Genomic DNA, 13,505 nt, shown 5'->3' with positions numbered 1-13,505 from the left:
GGCTGGGAAGTCCAAGGCCAGGGCACTGGCAGATTCTGTGTCTGGTGAGAGCCCCCTTCCAAGTTGCAGACTCCCAACTTTTCCCTCTGTCCTCACATGGTGGAAGAAGCAAGGGAGCTCATCCAGGCCTCTTTTATGAGAGCATTAATCTTATTCATGAGGGATCTGCCCTCATGACCTAATCGCCTTCCAAAAGCCCCACCCCCTAACACTGCAGCATTGGGCATTAGGATGTCAACATATGAATTTTGGAGTACACAAACATTTATCCTATAACACCCAGTATATTTTAATCTACTCAAGTTTCTTTAAAAATAATCACAACAGGGCAAGCCGAGTGGTGCGTTGGTTAGGAGTTGGCTTGGGACGCCAGCTCTGAGCAGCAGGGCCCCAGCTGGGATCCCACATTAGGGCCAGTGATGCTGCGCCCTCTATAGCTAACATGGTGAACAACAGCTCGACCTGGAGCTGGGCTGCTGTGAGTCGCCAGCGACGGAGTACGCTGCAGCGAGGCTGCAGTGGGTTGCCATAAGCTACCGGGAGCGGCAGGCAGCTGGAGTGAGCTGCCAAGAGCTGCCGTGAATGGCCGTCCAGTGGCCGGCAACCGATCTGCCTCACCCGGGAAGAGCTCAATGATCATAATACTAACATGGGCCAGTGAAGCGACGTCCTCCACAACTAGACTGAAGAACGAAAGGACAGCAACTTGTCTGTTCCCCTCTCCCAATTCCCCAATAAAATCTTAAAAAAATATATAATAATAATCACAACAATAACAACAGCCATAAAAATAGCGTATATTTTTTGAGCGATTATCTTATATCAGGCAGTGCTCCAATGACTTTAAATCTATCAATTCATGTGATAAGAGCTCAATAGATGAACATAAACCTTATGGCCATTGTTGTTATCCTTGCAATTATTGTCTCTATTATTAGTGTCCTCAGCATTTCTGTAACCCGCCAATCTCATAACCTTGTCAGAAAAAAATTGTAGTTACTCTGACATACCTTGTTTTAATGAGGCCATACTGGCTTTAATGATCACTGCCTCCTTTCCCAATTGTTCACATATCAACCTTTTAATAATGTATTTGAAATTTTAGCCTGGAGTAAAGGCCAACTTTTCTGGTTTACAGAGTGTCCATATTTGAACTACTTTTTCCTGTCTTTTTGTTTCTGCATAGTACCTCCGAGTTACTTAAGCATTATCAATTGGAGAAATGGACAATTCCTGGAACTCTGGGCTCAAATTATTCATCCAAGTTTATCTATTTATTCAAAAGGCAGGAATAATTAATATTATACTTCAATGCCATATAGGCCATCAAAGTGCTAAATAATTTACCTAAATAATTCATTTTTTATATTCTGAAAATGATTATTTCACTCTCTATATAAGCACATATGATTATCATAGGGTTTTTAACCATTAAGTTAAAATTATCTTGATTATAACACAAGACAGCATTTAGATATACACTCAGTCTATAAAGAGATTACATATGATAACTCGTGTGTCATATCAGGGAGAAACCGCCATTCCTCTGGCTTCATTTTTCCATGCAGACTGACAATGACCCTATAACACCCAGTCCTCTTTCCTCATCCCGTCTTTATTCCACTCCATATAGAAGCGGTGAAATATCTGTCGTTAATTGGCAAGAATCTGACAGGCATCGATCTATGATGCTTTAATTAGCAAACATCTGTAAGCACTGGGGATTAATTTTCTTTTTCTTCCTCTTTGTCCATTCAAGGCAGTTATCTCAGGTCAGTATATCTGCTTAGCAGACATAAAGTTTCCGTTGGGTGAGTTTTAGCAAGTCCTTTGGTCTGTAAATTAGGCCATATTCTTTGATTAGCTTTATTGGTATTAAAGCCAATATTTAATCTCTTCTGTGTCTTATTTCTCAATTGGTTCTAAATTCAAGATGGCATAAAGGTGGAACTTATTGGTTTCCCACACCTCAGCACCTTCACTTCCTGCCTCTCCTCTTATTCTCTTGATGAGATTTTTCAGGCACCCGCCATCCAGCAGCCAAGCACCCAGAGGAACCCACTTTACTACATTACTCTGTGAGCAAATGGCAATGAATTTCCCAAATGGCTGTTCTGGGCTTTGTGTGAAGGATCTAGTATCCAATCTTACACGGCAATCCTTAGACGTGAACATATCGGGATGGGTTCACATAATTTATCATATTCAAATCATAATAGAAGTAGACACCAACAGATAGTCTTGTCTACAAATAGGAATTAAGTGTACTATGTTCTTTCCCCCACACACATACATACACATACATGGAATCACCTACTTGAATATTTCACTGCCTAATATAATGGACAGTGGGCAAGGACTACTGTTATGGACTGGAAAAAAAAATAACTATGTATCCTTAATAGCTACTGATGGGGAGAAAATATGAGGGGAACTTCTGGGAACCAGATAATAGTCTCTTTTAATCTGGATTGTAGTTACATTAGTGTTGATCACTTAGTGAAATTTCACCAAGACGTGCAACTTATGATTTGTTCACTCTTCATTACGTATGTCATATGAGGTGTGACAATTAAGTTCATGAACTCATCCTAGAAAAAGTGCTACATACCTCATTGCTGAATATCACTATGGTCACCTTCGAAGTACTCCCCTTGGGAAGCTATGCACTGAAGCCAGTGCCTAGTCCACCCTTCAAAGCAATTTGGGAACTCTTTTTCTGGAATGGCCACCAGAGCTGTTGTCGTATTACCCTTGATGTCCCGAATGTCATCAAAATGTCTTCCTTTCAATATTTCTTTTACCTTCGCATAAAGAAAGAAGTCATTGGGAGTCAGATCAGGTGTGAGGGTGTTCCAATACAGTTATTTGATGAATGGCTGAAAACTCCCTCACTGACAATGCCATGTGAGCTGATGCATTGTTGTGATGCAAGAGTCATGAATTGTTGGTGAAAAGTTCAGGCCGTCTAACTTTTTCACACAGCCTTTTCAGCACTTCCAAATAGTAAACTTGGTTAACTGTTTGTCCAGCTGGTACAAATTCATAATGAATAATCCCTCTGACATCAAAAAAGGTTAGCAACGCTGTTGCAACAAGTTCGTGAACTTAATTGTCGTACAACAAAGAAGCTTACTTTAAAGACGATAAGAACAAATTAAACAATGAGAGCTCAAATAGTGTATTAAATTTGAAATTTAATTGTACCTCAGAATATCTTGACTTAAGAAAAGAATGGAACTACTATTTTTATTGGATATATTTATATTCCTCACTGGAATGGAACAAAATTGAGAAGCCCTATGTTCTTGCAGCATTTACACCTAATACACATTAAAAATAATCTTAAGTGGTGGCAAATTATTTGATGTTTTCTAAAAATATTTTCCAAAATGGTAGTCTGCATGGAAACAAAAAAGATTGTACATGCAACAATACTTCTGTTAAAATATTTATATATTTCATTATGAAAAAATCATAATTGACTATATTTTTGATTTAGTAGAATTTGCTCTGAGCTTATTAGGAATTTCTTAGCCATGAAAATGCAACTTTAATAAGACTAGATGGAGGAAATGTTATGAGAAACATGAAAGAATAAAGCCATCACAACAACAAAATATTCTTCAGAAGAACTCCAGTGACCTGATAATAGAGATATGGCTAAGAAAGGTTAAAATTGCAAATATGTACAAAAAATAATTATTCTGATAATGTAATTTTTGAACAATATAAAAAAGGTTTTGTTTTAATATACACAGAAATATATTGCCCTTATTTTTCAAAAGAATTTTTAAAAATAGTTTTGTTGAAATACACTCCTATGTTCATTGCAGCATTATTCATGGTGACTAAGACATGGAAACAACAAAGAGTGTCCTTTGACTGTTGACTGGATAAAGAAGATGTGGCCCACATACGAGGTGTAATCACAAAATATGGTGAATGTTTAAATAAAAAAAATTATTACAATAAAAGACACATTGCCATTAATCCCCCTCAAAATACTCCCCCTCACTTTCAACACATTTATCCCATCATTCTGGCCACTTTCTGAAGTAGTTCTGGAAGTCTGCTTTTGTGAATGTCTTCAGTTGCTCTGTCGTGGCTGCCTTGATGTCCTGAAATGATTCAAAACGTTTACCTTTCATGGTCATTCTGACTTTGGGGAAGAGCCAGAAGTTGCAAGGTGCCAGATCTGGTGAATAAGGTGGATGAGGACACACCGTAATGTTTTTATTTGACAGAAATTGCCGTATACCAGAAGTGATGTGTGACACCGAGCCTTTCTGTTGTGATCAACAGATACAGTGAATGCTGCTGCGGAGTGACATCAAATGGAAAGGCAGGGATCTTCAGTACAGGAAGTGGCGCATTGAACGTTAGTAACTGTGTGACAAGTTTCAACTTGCTCAGGGTACAGTCAGTCAGGTGTGAGCTACAGTTAAGAGAAGGTGTGTTTTAAAGTGTGCAATAAATCATCTTCCCTCATGACAATGCTCCGAGTCACACATCGCTTCTGGTATACAGCAATTTCTGTCCAATAAAAACATTACGGTGAGTCCTCATCCACCTAGTTGACCAGATCTTGCACCTTGCGACTTCTGGCTCTTCCCCAAAGTCAAAATGATTCAGGACAGCATGGCACCCATAACAGAGCAACTAAAGACACTCATAAAAGAGGACTTCCAGAACTGCTTCAGAAAGTGGCAAGAACAATGGGATAAGTGTGTTTTGCAACAACATGGATGGCTCTTGAGATTATCATGCTAAGTAAAATAAGCCACAGAAAATAATCGAGAACTGCATGATTTCACTCCTTTGTGGGATATAAAACCAAAAGCAACGAACTAACAATACAAAGAAAGAAACAAAAACTCATAGACACAGACAACAGTTTAGTGATTACCAGAGGGTAAAGGGTAGTGGTAGAAGAGGTATAAGGGGGTCAAATATATTGTGATGGAAGGAGAACTGATTCTGGGTGGTGAACACACAATGTGATATATAGATGATGTATTATAGAAACATATACTTAAAACCTATATAATTTTACTAACCAATGTCACCCCAATAATTTAATTTAAAAATAAATTTTTAAAAAAAGTTTTGAATAGGAGTATATCATAGGTCCATCAATACATTAAAAGTAATTTGTAAATACTCAAAAAATGTCATACTAAGCATGATGGCTAATTTTGTGTGTCAAGTTAGCTAGGCCACAGTGCCCAGGTATTTGACAACCCTGAAATCTATAGCAGTATGCAAAAGAGCAGGTGGTCTGTCAGGGGAGCTTCCCCAGGCCTCAGGTCCCCAGGACTGGGCTCTGGTGGCTTAGTTGCTCACAAAAGGGAAAAAGGAGGTGTCAAACCATTATCAAAATCCTGAATGTTAGAATCTTATATATTTCATTTAATTCTGTATTTCTTACCTTTTCATTTATTGGTATACCATTTTAATCCTACATGGTTCAGATCTATAACCTAACGAACAGAATAAAGGAATGAACCTTGTTCTGTTTAATCCTGCAGACATTTCTCAAAGCAAATTTCCAAAGCATCATTCCTTTCTCAGTTCACCCCCGCCCCCACACACACACACTCCCATGAGATTAAAATCATGGTCCATATTGGTGACTCCTTTCTTGAATGGAAGCAGGAAGTAATATAGTAATGTGCCATTTTAATTTATTTTTTAAGCATAATAGACAGCAGAACAGAAAATATTCTAGTAAGAAAATAAGGACTTGTTCAGTTACAAATTACACAAACCCAATATTAACTAGTTTAAGCAAAACAAAACAACAAAAAGGAACTAAATGGCTGTGCTCACTGAGAAAGGAAGAAGGAACGCTGTGCTACAAAAATGCTGTGCTACCGTATTCCACTAATCGGCTTCCTAGAAGGTACACACAACCCCCCACATGCATGCTTCTTCCCAAATACATAATTCATTTTTCAGTGTTTGTTTGGAATTATACAATTACAGAAGAAATGCAGAATGTATTCTCATTGTTAAAAAATGAATGATTATAGATTAAGGTGAAACAATTACCACAGGTAATCCCTGTGTCTATCCTTGATTATCAGATTAATGAGTATATTTCCAGTCTTTTTTATACTTTAAGTGCACACAACACACACACACTCAAATATTTAGAGAAATATAGTGTTGATGTATATGTGTATATTTGTGTTTTTGACAGAAAAGTTATACATTATAATAAAAGTTGAAAACTGCTCCCTTCCTTCCCCCCTCCAATAATTCCCTTGGAGAGTTTTCCATGCCATTTTTAAACTTGATATACAGTATGCCATAATTTGTATATACTATGATTTATTGTAGTTTATTTTCCCACTAATAAAAATATAGGTTGTTTCCAATTTTTTTAAAAACAGTAAACAATATTGCAATGAAAACCTTTGTTTATTGCTTTTTATTCTTAAGTGTGGTATTAAAACTGGGTATATAACTCGAAATAAAACTGTTGGTCCTAAAACACACAATTTTAAAATCTTTTGAGACTATTTCCCAAAGCTCTATATCACTTGATATTAAACTCTTTTTTTACCAATTTGATACTGAAGAAAAATGCTTGACCATATGTTACATGTTCCTTGGCTATATACATCTCCTGGTGTGTAAACGGTGTTTATATTCTCTGCCCTGTTACCACGAGTTTGGTTTTTTGTTTTGTTTTGGGGTTTTTTTGTTGTTGTTTTTTCAGGATTTGGTAAGCACTGCACATATTTTATATGAATCCAATGACTATTACATGTGTACTGTTCCCCATCTGTCACTTAACTTACAATATTGTTTATGGTACAGGGCTTTGATGAAGTGGACTTTTTAATTTAATATAGTCAAATTTATCAATCTAGCTTTATGGTTAATAATATTGGTTAACGGAGAGCTTCCATAATCAACAGTCATAAAGTTATTCTCATTTATTTTCTTTTAAGACTTTTATAATTTTGTTTATTGGTTTAGAACTTTAATTTGACTAAAATTTTTCGTGTGTGATTGAAGTAAACAAGGCATGTAACTAGTTTTGTCACATACTTGTCATGCTTCCAATACCATTTTTAAGTAGTCTATAAGTTTTCTGCTAATTCAAAAAACTTAAAATTATTGGGTTCTAATTTTTCACATACATACAGGTTATTTTCTGTCTAATTGATCCGTTTTTAAATTCTGTACCAAATAACCAGTGTTTTAATTATTTTCTAATAAAGCAAATTCACTCATATTTTTGCTTTAAATTGTCTTGGTTGCTTTCTATTTTCAAACGAGATGGAACAAGAGGGACCAGATTTATCCTCCCACCAGAAACAACAAAACACTGGAAAAAATATATAAAACAAGACACTGACTGTCAGATAAAAAATCACAGTGATCACTGAGAGACAGAAAACCAACAAGGTGGGCCCTATATTTGCCATAGCTTATTGCCTTGAGTTTTCCAGACAATGGACTAGGGAGGGGAACCCAAGGCAGGCCCTGGTAGATTTCCTGGTTTGAGATGATACAGCTGAGACTCCAAGAAAGCCAAGTTGGTTATAATTAGCCCTAGGTTAAACACTGCTCTGTTATTGCCTAACAAATCTCAAAAGTAGGAATTGTTCCCAAGTAACTTGTTACATCACAGAACAAAGCTCAATCATACTTATGTCAAAGCAAAAATGACCAGCACCTTTTTTATAGAATGCCTAGCATTCTGTAAAATAGGCATGGAAAAAAAACCCAACAAGAAAATACAACCCCAAATTAGGAGATAAATTAACCAATCAAAAACAAACCCGAACTAATATAAATATTAACAAACAATGACATTAAATTAATTGTAGCTGTATTTCATATGGCTGAAAAAAAGTTAAAGAAAGGAGCATGTTGAGTAGAGACATGGAAAATATTAAAAGACACACAAAAAAAATCCAAATCAAAACTCCAGAGCTTAAAGTTATGTCAGAAATGAAAAACCCTCTGGATGGAATTGATGACTGATTAGATATTACAGCAGAAATACATGATGAACTTGAAGACATTACAATAGAGATTATAGAATATGAAACAGAGAACAAAAGACTAAAAAAATAATGAAGAGGGCCGGCCTAGTGGCGCATTGGTTAAGAGCTGGCTTGGGATGCCAGAGTGCCCCAGTTCAGATCTCACATATGAGGGCCAGTGACACTGCCCTCTACAGCTAAGATGCTGAAGAACAGCTCAACTTGGAGCTGGGCTGCCCTTGAGTTGCTGGCGACAGTGTAGGCTGCAACCTCTGCTACAGTGGGTTGCCATGGGCTACCATGTGTAGCCAGCAGCCAGCATGAGCGGCCAGCAGCCACCGTGAGCAGTCGTCCAGAAGTCGGCGACTGATCTGCCTCGCCTGGGAAGAGCGCAATGATAGTGCCAACTTGGGCCAGTGAAGCAACGTCCTCCACAACTAGACTGAAGAACAAAAGGACAGAAGAACAAAAGGACAGCAACTTGTCTGATCCCTTCCCCCAATTCCCCAGCGCTGTTCCAATTCCCCAATAAAAATCTTAAAAAAAATAATAATAATAATGAAGAGAGAATTAGTGAGCTATACTTCATCCAGCCTAATATATGTGTAAAACTCCAGAAGGAGAGGAGAAAGAAGGGGTACAGGAGAAATATTTGAAGAATAACGGCTAAAATTTTACAAATTTGATGAAAATGATAGTGCACAGTGTGAAGAAATTCCATGAGCTCAAAAGACAAAAAACACATATTTTTAAAACTATACCAAAGCATATCATGATCACAAGGTTTAAAACCAGCGATAAAGATAAAATCTTAAAAACAACCAGAGAAAACAGACATATTACATATAAAGGAATAAAGATAATGATGACAACAGATTTATTATCAGAAACGTGAACCTAGTCACAGTGGAACAACATCTTTAAAATGCTACAAGAAAAAATCCATATGTAGCAAGGGGTAGGGAGGCCAAAAGTAAGGGTTACTAAGGGTACGAGGAAACTTTGGGGGATGATGAATAGGTTCACTGCCTTAATTGTGGCAATTTCACAGGTATATATATAGGTCAAAATTTATCAAAATGTGCGCTTAAATATGTGTACTTTATTGCATGTCAATTATATTTCAATAAAGCTATTACATTTTTTAATGGAGAAAATTTTGTTTTGCTAATTCTTGCACATTTACTATTTTCTTGTACGTTTTAGAATCAGCTGGTCAAGTTTCACTGTAATCCTTCCTGGAATTTAAATTTGAATGCCATTCACTTATGATGCAATATAATAAAGAATTGATATATTTGTAATTTTGACTATCTTATTTTGTATATGTCCTGTTGTGGCAGTGGGCCCTAGACAAAGGTCTTCCCAGACCATGTGGTCACTAAGGATTTTGCGCGGGCTTCAAAGACATTCCTGGGCTATGGTCTGCAAGACTTCCACGTTTAATATTTCCAAATTCCTACCTCACCCAGGAGCCAGTCAGGAACTGGCACAATGGCCACATTGTTCTAATAATAAATCTTAGCTGCCAACCTGGAAACTTCAGGGTATATAGCCCAGAGTCCCACCTGGGTTGGGGCTCAGCCTCTGGATGGCATCCACTGAGCCAGTGCTGGCGTTAATAAAAATTGCTTCCCACGCCTTGGTGTCCTGTCTCTTTGTCTGGGTTCCCCGCAACACTGTTTGTTTCTGAAAATGTTAAATTGTCTAAGATTGTGGCATTTCAACGTTCTCTTAGTACTTTGTGTTTGAACCTTATAGTCATACCCATAATTTCAAAATGCCCCCAAATAACCCTTCAATGTATTAATAAAAGTGGAATTACTCTTTTACCAAAGGATAACATCTAGGTTTTTTTTTTATCCATACATCTAATTATCTAATAATATCTAGTTCCTCTACCTAATTCCAAATTCAGGATTTAATTGATCAGATTCAGGGCAGGGGCGTAGAGCTGTCCCTGCCTATTTGGGGGATTCACGGAACTCTCAACCTGTCTGATCTTAGATGAGAGGAATGGGTCTCGCGATCCACCTGGAAGACCGCGTTGGCTTCTTTGGTTGGGACTGGCAATCTTTCTGGGGTACCCTCTGTATCCCTAAGGCCCTAAATGAGGAAAAATAGATTTTTATTAATAAATTTCTTAAAGAGCAGAGCTCAAAGCTGTTGATGCAGGGTGGCTACAGGTTTGGAAAGAACATTAGCCTTTAAAGGTTAGCAATCAACAAGTATACTGGCCTGGGGAAATGTTAAAACCTATTTAGTCTCTGGGATGCGGCTATTCGAGAGTTAAGTCTGGAATGGTTTGGGGGATGTTGGGAAGTCACAGGCTTTAAGTAGTTATCTAAAGCCAGGGTGGGTGAGAGATATTTTTGATTCAGTCTAGGGGCAATCTTTAGTCTAGGATTCAGAAACTGATTAGAAGAGTAATCAAAGCCAGGGGCTAAGAAACTACCGAGGAGACTTAAAAGTTGGGGTGGGGTTCAAGAGTCTATTCGCTTTGCCCGCATCAATAACAGCAGAAATTTATGAAAACAAAAACAAAAACAAAAATAGAAACAGATTCATAGATGCAGACTAAGCTGATGGTTGCCAGAGGAGAGGGAGGTTGGGAGCTGGGTGAAAAAGGTGAAGCGATTAAGAAATACAAATTGGTAGTTACAAAATAGTCACTGGGATGTAAAGTACAACATAGAGAGTGCAGTCAATAGTGTTGTAACAAGCATGCACAGTGCCTGGTGAGTACTAGATTAATCTGGGAAAATCACTGCATAAATTACATAAATGTCTAACCACTAGGCTGTACACCTGAAATTAACATAAAATATTGAATGTCAACTACAGCTGAAAAATTTTTTTTACTGATTCAATCCCCTTACTAGTAATGAGAATGTTCAGATTTTCTATTTCTTCATGATTCAGTCTTGGTAAATTGTATTTTCTAGGAGTGCATCCATTTCTTACAGATGGTTCAATTTGTTGGTGTATAATTGTTCATAGTAATCTGTATTTTCCTACTTCTGGATTTCCAAGCTATGTAAGCTTTTCCTTCATCCCTCTGCTTCCCTCTATGTGTTGGCCTCATTCCCTGCGTCGCAGGTGAGCTTCCCCCATGTTGAAGACAAAATATTGGGGAGACATATTTACAGCCAGCCTCAGGCTTACACGATCCCAGTTTACTAATCTCAGAGTGAAGTATGCTTTTGTCACCCGCATTTATGTATTAACTCCACATAAAAGATCAGCTGGCCCTTCGTTTGTAACATTCAGCCAATACACTGGCTGCCTGGCCAGCACCAGATCACAATATCCTTGTTGGTTTTGGTGGAACAAGACTGGTAGCCTTGTCAGGGTGGGGCAATTTCAAAGGAAACCGTTTACTTATGAAAAGAAGGTGGAAATTATCTCAGGCAGATAAAACAGTTAAATGTTCTTCATGGAAAGAAAAACATTTTTGTGATTTGTGAAAGTAACTGAATCAAAGGCTGACATCACTTGATATAAGTCAGTTATTTCCTTTGAGCCTAATCTCCATCAGGTAACCAATAAAGAAGATTATCTGTTCTCTAAACTGTCACATTTGATAGACGTTCCATTGGGTAAACTCAAGTATGTACTTGCTTAGAACATCAACGATTCTTTGCTTTGTTCTTACATTCTCTGTTACAGAAATGTCATGCTTATAAAATAATAACAAAAATATTAATAAGTCCACAGTTATATAGTATTCATTATTTGCCAGATTCCATTCTAAGTACTTTACATATATTAATTTATTTAATCCTCACATCAACCTTAAGATGCAACTATTATTAACATCCTATTAAAGAGACCAGTAAATGGCAGAGCTGGAATTCAGACTCCAGGTGTCCTGTCTGCTGCGGAGTGTATGAGCGTCACCTCTCCACATGCTGCCTTTCTTTCAGTGCATAGTAGACTCTCAATATGACTTTTTAAAACGGTGAGTACACCAGGGAATACAGGCATAATAAAAGAAAGACCTCGAATATTTTCTTAATCATGAAGTGCAAGAATGTATGATAGCATTTTGGGGGTAAATTTAAAGTAAAGATTTTCATTCCCTTTGGAAATCTCTCCACTAGCACATTTGGTTTCATAAGAGCTGTGTTTCTTGTCTTCCAGGTAGTCTAAAAATACGTATTACTTACTTTCCTTTTTAAATTTCACATGCCATAGCTACTTGGACGTAAACGAGCTTTTGAAAGTACATAAAGTGCTACTTAAGAGATGTTTAAGCACAGGAAGAATCTAAGTTCTACACCCGCTCACAAGAGATGAGAGTTTTTGAGGAGATAACAGTTTTTTTGCTACTGTTTTATAGGAATAGTTTGCTATGCCTATTCTGTGCCAGGAACCCTGGTGGTAAGTGCTTTCTCACCTTTATCACTTCATTTAGTAAGAGGTGTGGAGCTTGGATTTCCATAAGCAAGGGCTGTTCTATGCGCAGTCAATTCTGTTTGTCTAGTCATCAAAGGGATTCTCAGGCCTTTCTTCATGGTCAGAGGCAGAATTCTTTTAATTGTGCTCAAGTCTTCTCAGAGGGTCTCTGAAAAAGGCAGAAAGCAATTTTCTGCTGAATTAAGCAAGGTTGTAAACTCAAAGAGGATAGCTTACTATAAAGGCTATGGGATTGCAAATCAATGTAAACAATTTACTTCAAAGTCCTCTGCATGGATCGACATTTAAGGTTGAAAAGTGCTTCAATAGTGCCTGAAAGCTTGAATAAAATTGTCATATAGATACTCCACATTTTCGCACATTTATAATTATTATAAGAATTTGACAGATTTTCAGTCACCAAGGTATTTGCCTAATTTAATGTGTAAGGACAAAACCAACAGGAATTCTCATTACCTAAAAGGACTAACACAACGTTTGACAGAGCTGTTGATTGTACACAACACTTGTGGAGCTGCAAGTGTTACAGAAACTGTGAGCTTATTTAATCCTAGAATTTTTGCATTTAAATAATATGGGGAAATTCTGTTTTTTACCACGATGTCCATGTTTTTACTGTGAAAACACTATTAAAGCAGAACACCTCTAAGAATGAATTTTCATCATCCTTTAATTTGTGCTATGTGTGGGAAAGTATGATATCAAATGATTTTCTAAATCAGAAAAAAATGAATATAATAGTTTATAGAAAGTAGAGTTAGGCAATAGATTATTAGAAAGTCATTCACCTTTTCTCTTCTAACCTAGGAAACCACATTTCATATGGGAAAGAGTTCAAAACACAAGAGTGCTTAGTAACATCAGTTTTCTTTTTACTAACTTCTAATGTTGTCCTAAAGGACATGCATGAACTTTTCATATTGTAAAGGCTAGATACTAAAAACTTGTTTCTACAAATAAAAAGTCCAGATTCCATTGTATGGCGTTTTGTAATTATAGATTTAAAGAGAAAATTTTATATATATATATATATATATATATATATATATATATATATATATATATATATATATATATATA

General features: G+C 36.9%; 1 long non-coding RNA gene across 1 annotated transcript in view; it reads right to left on the bottom strand.

Annotated features, from left to right (window-relative positions):
- Nucleotides 1-13,505, bottom strand: part of LOC109377491 (uncharacterized) — a 58,147-nt gene that overhangs the window by 33,945 nt on the left and 10,697 nt on the right. Inside the window, exon 2 of the long non-coding RNA XR_002122886.1 lies at nucleotides 12,406-12,573. This is a non-coding gene — a long non-coding RNA (uncharacterized LOC109377491). The remainder of the gene's footprint in view (nucleotides 1-12,405; nucleotides 12,574-13,505) is intronic.

Source organism: Hipposideros armiger, unplaced genomic scaffold, assembly GCF_001890085.2.
Source record: "Hipposideros armiger isolate ML-2016 unplaced genomic scaffold, ASM189008v1 scaffold_1420, whole genome shotgun sequence".
In the NCBI taxonomy this organism is placed as follows: domain Eukaryota; kingdom Metazoa; phylum Chordata; class Mammalia; order Chiroptera; family Hipposideridae; genus Hipposideros; species Hipposideros armiger.
Note: the sequence above shows the minus strand (reverse complement) of the source record. Positions and strands in the feature narration are given on the sequence as shown.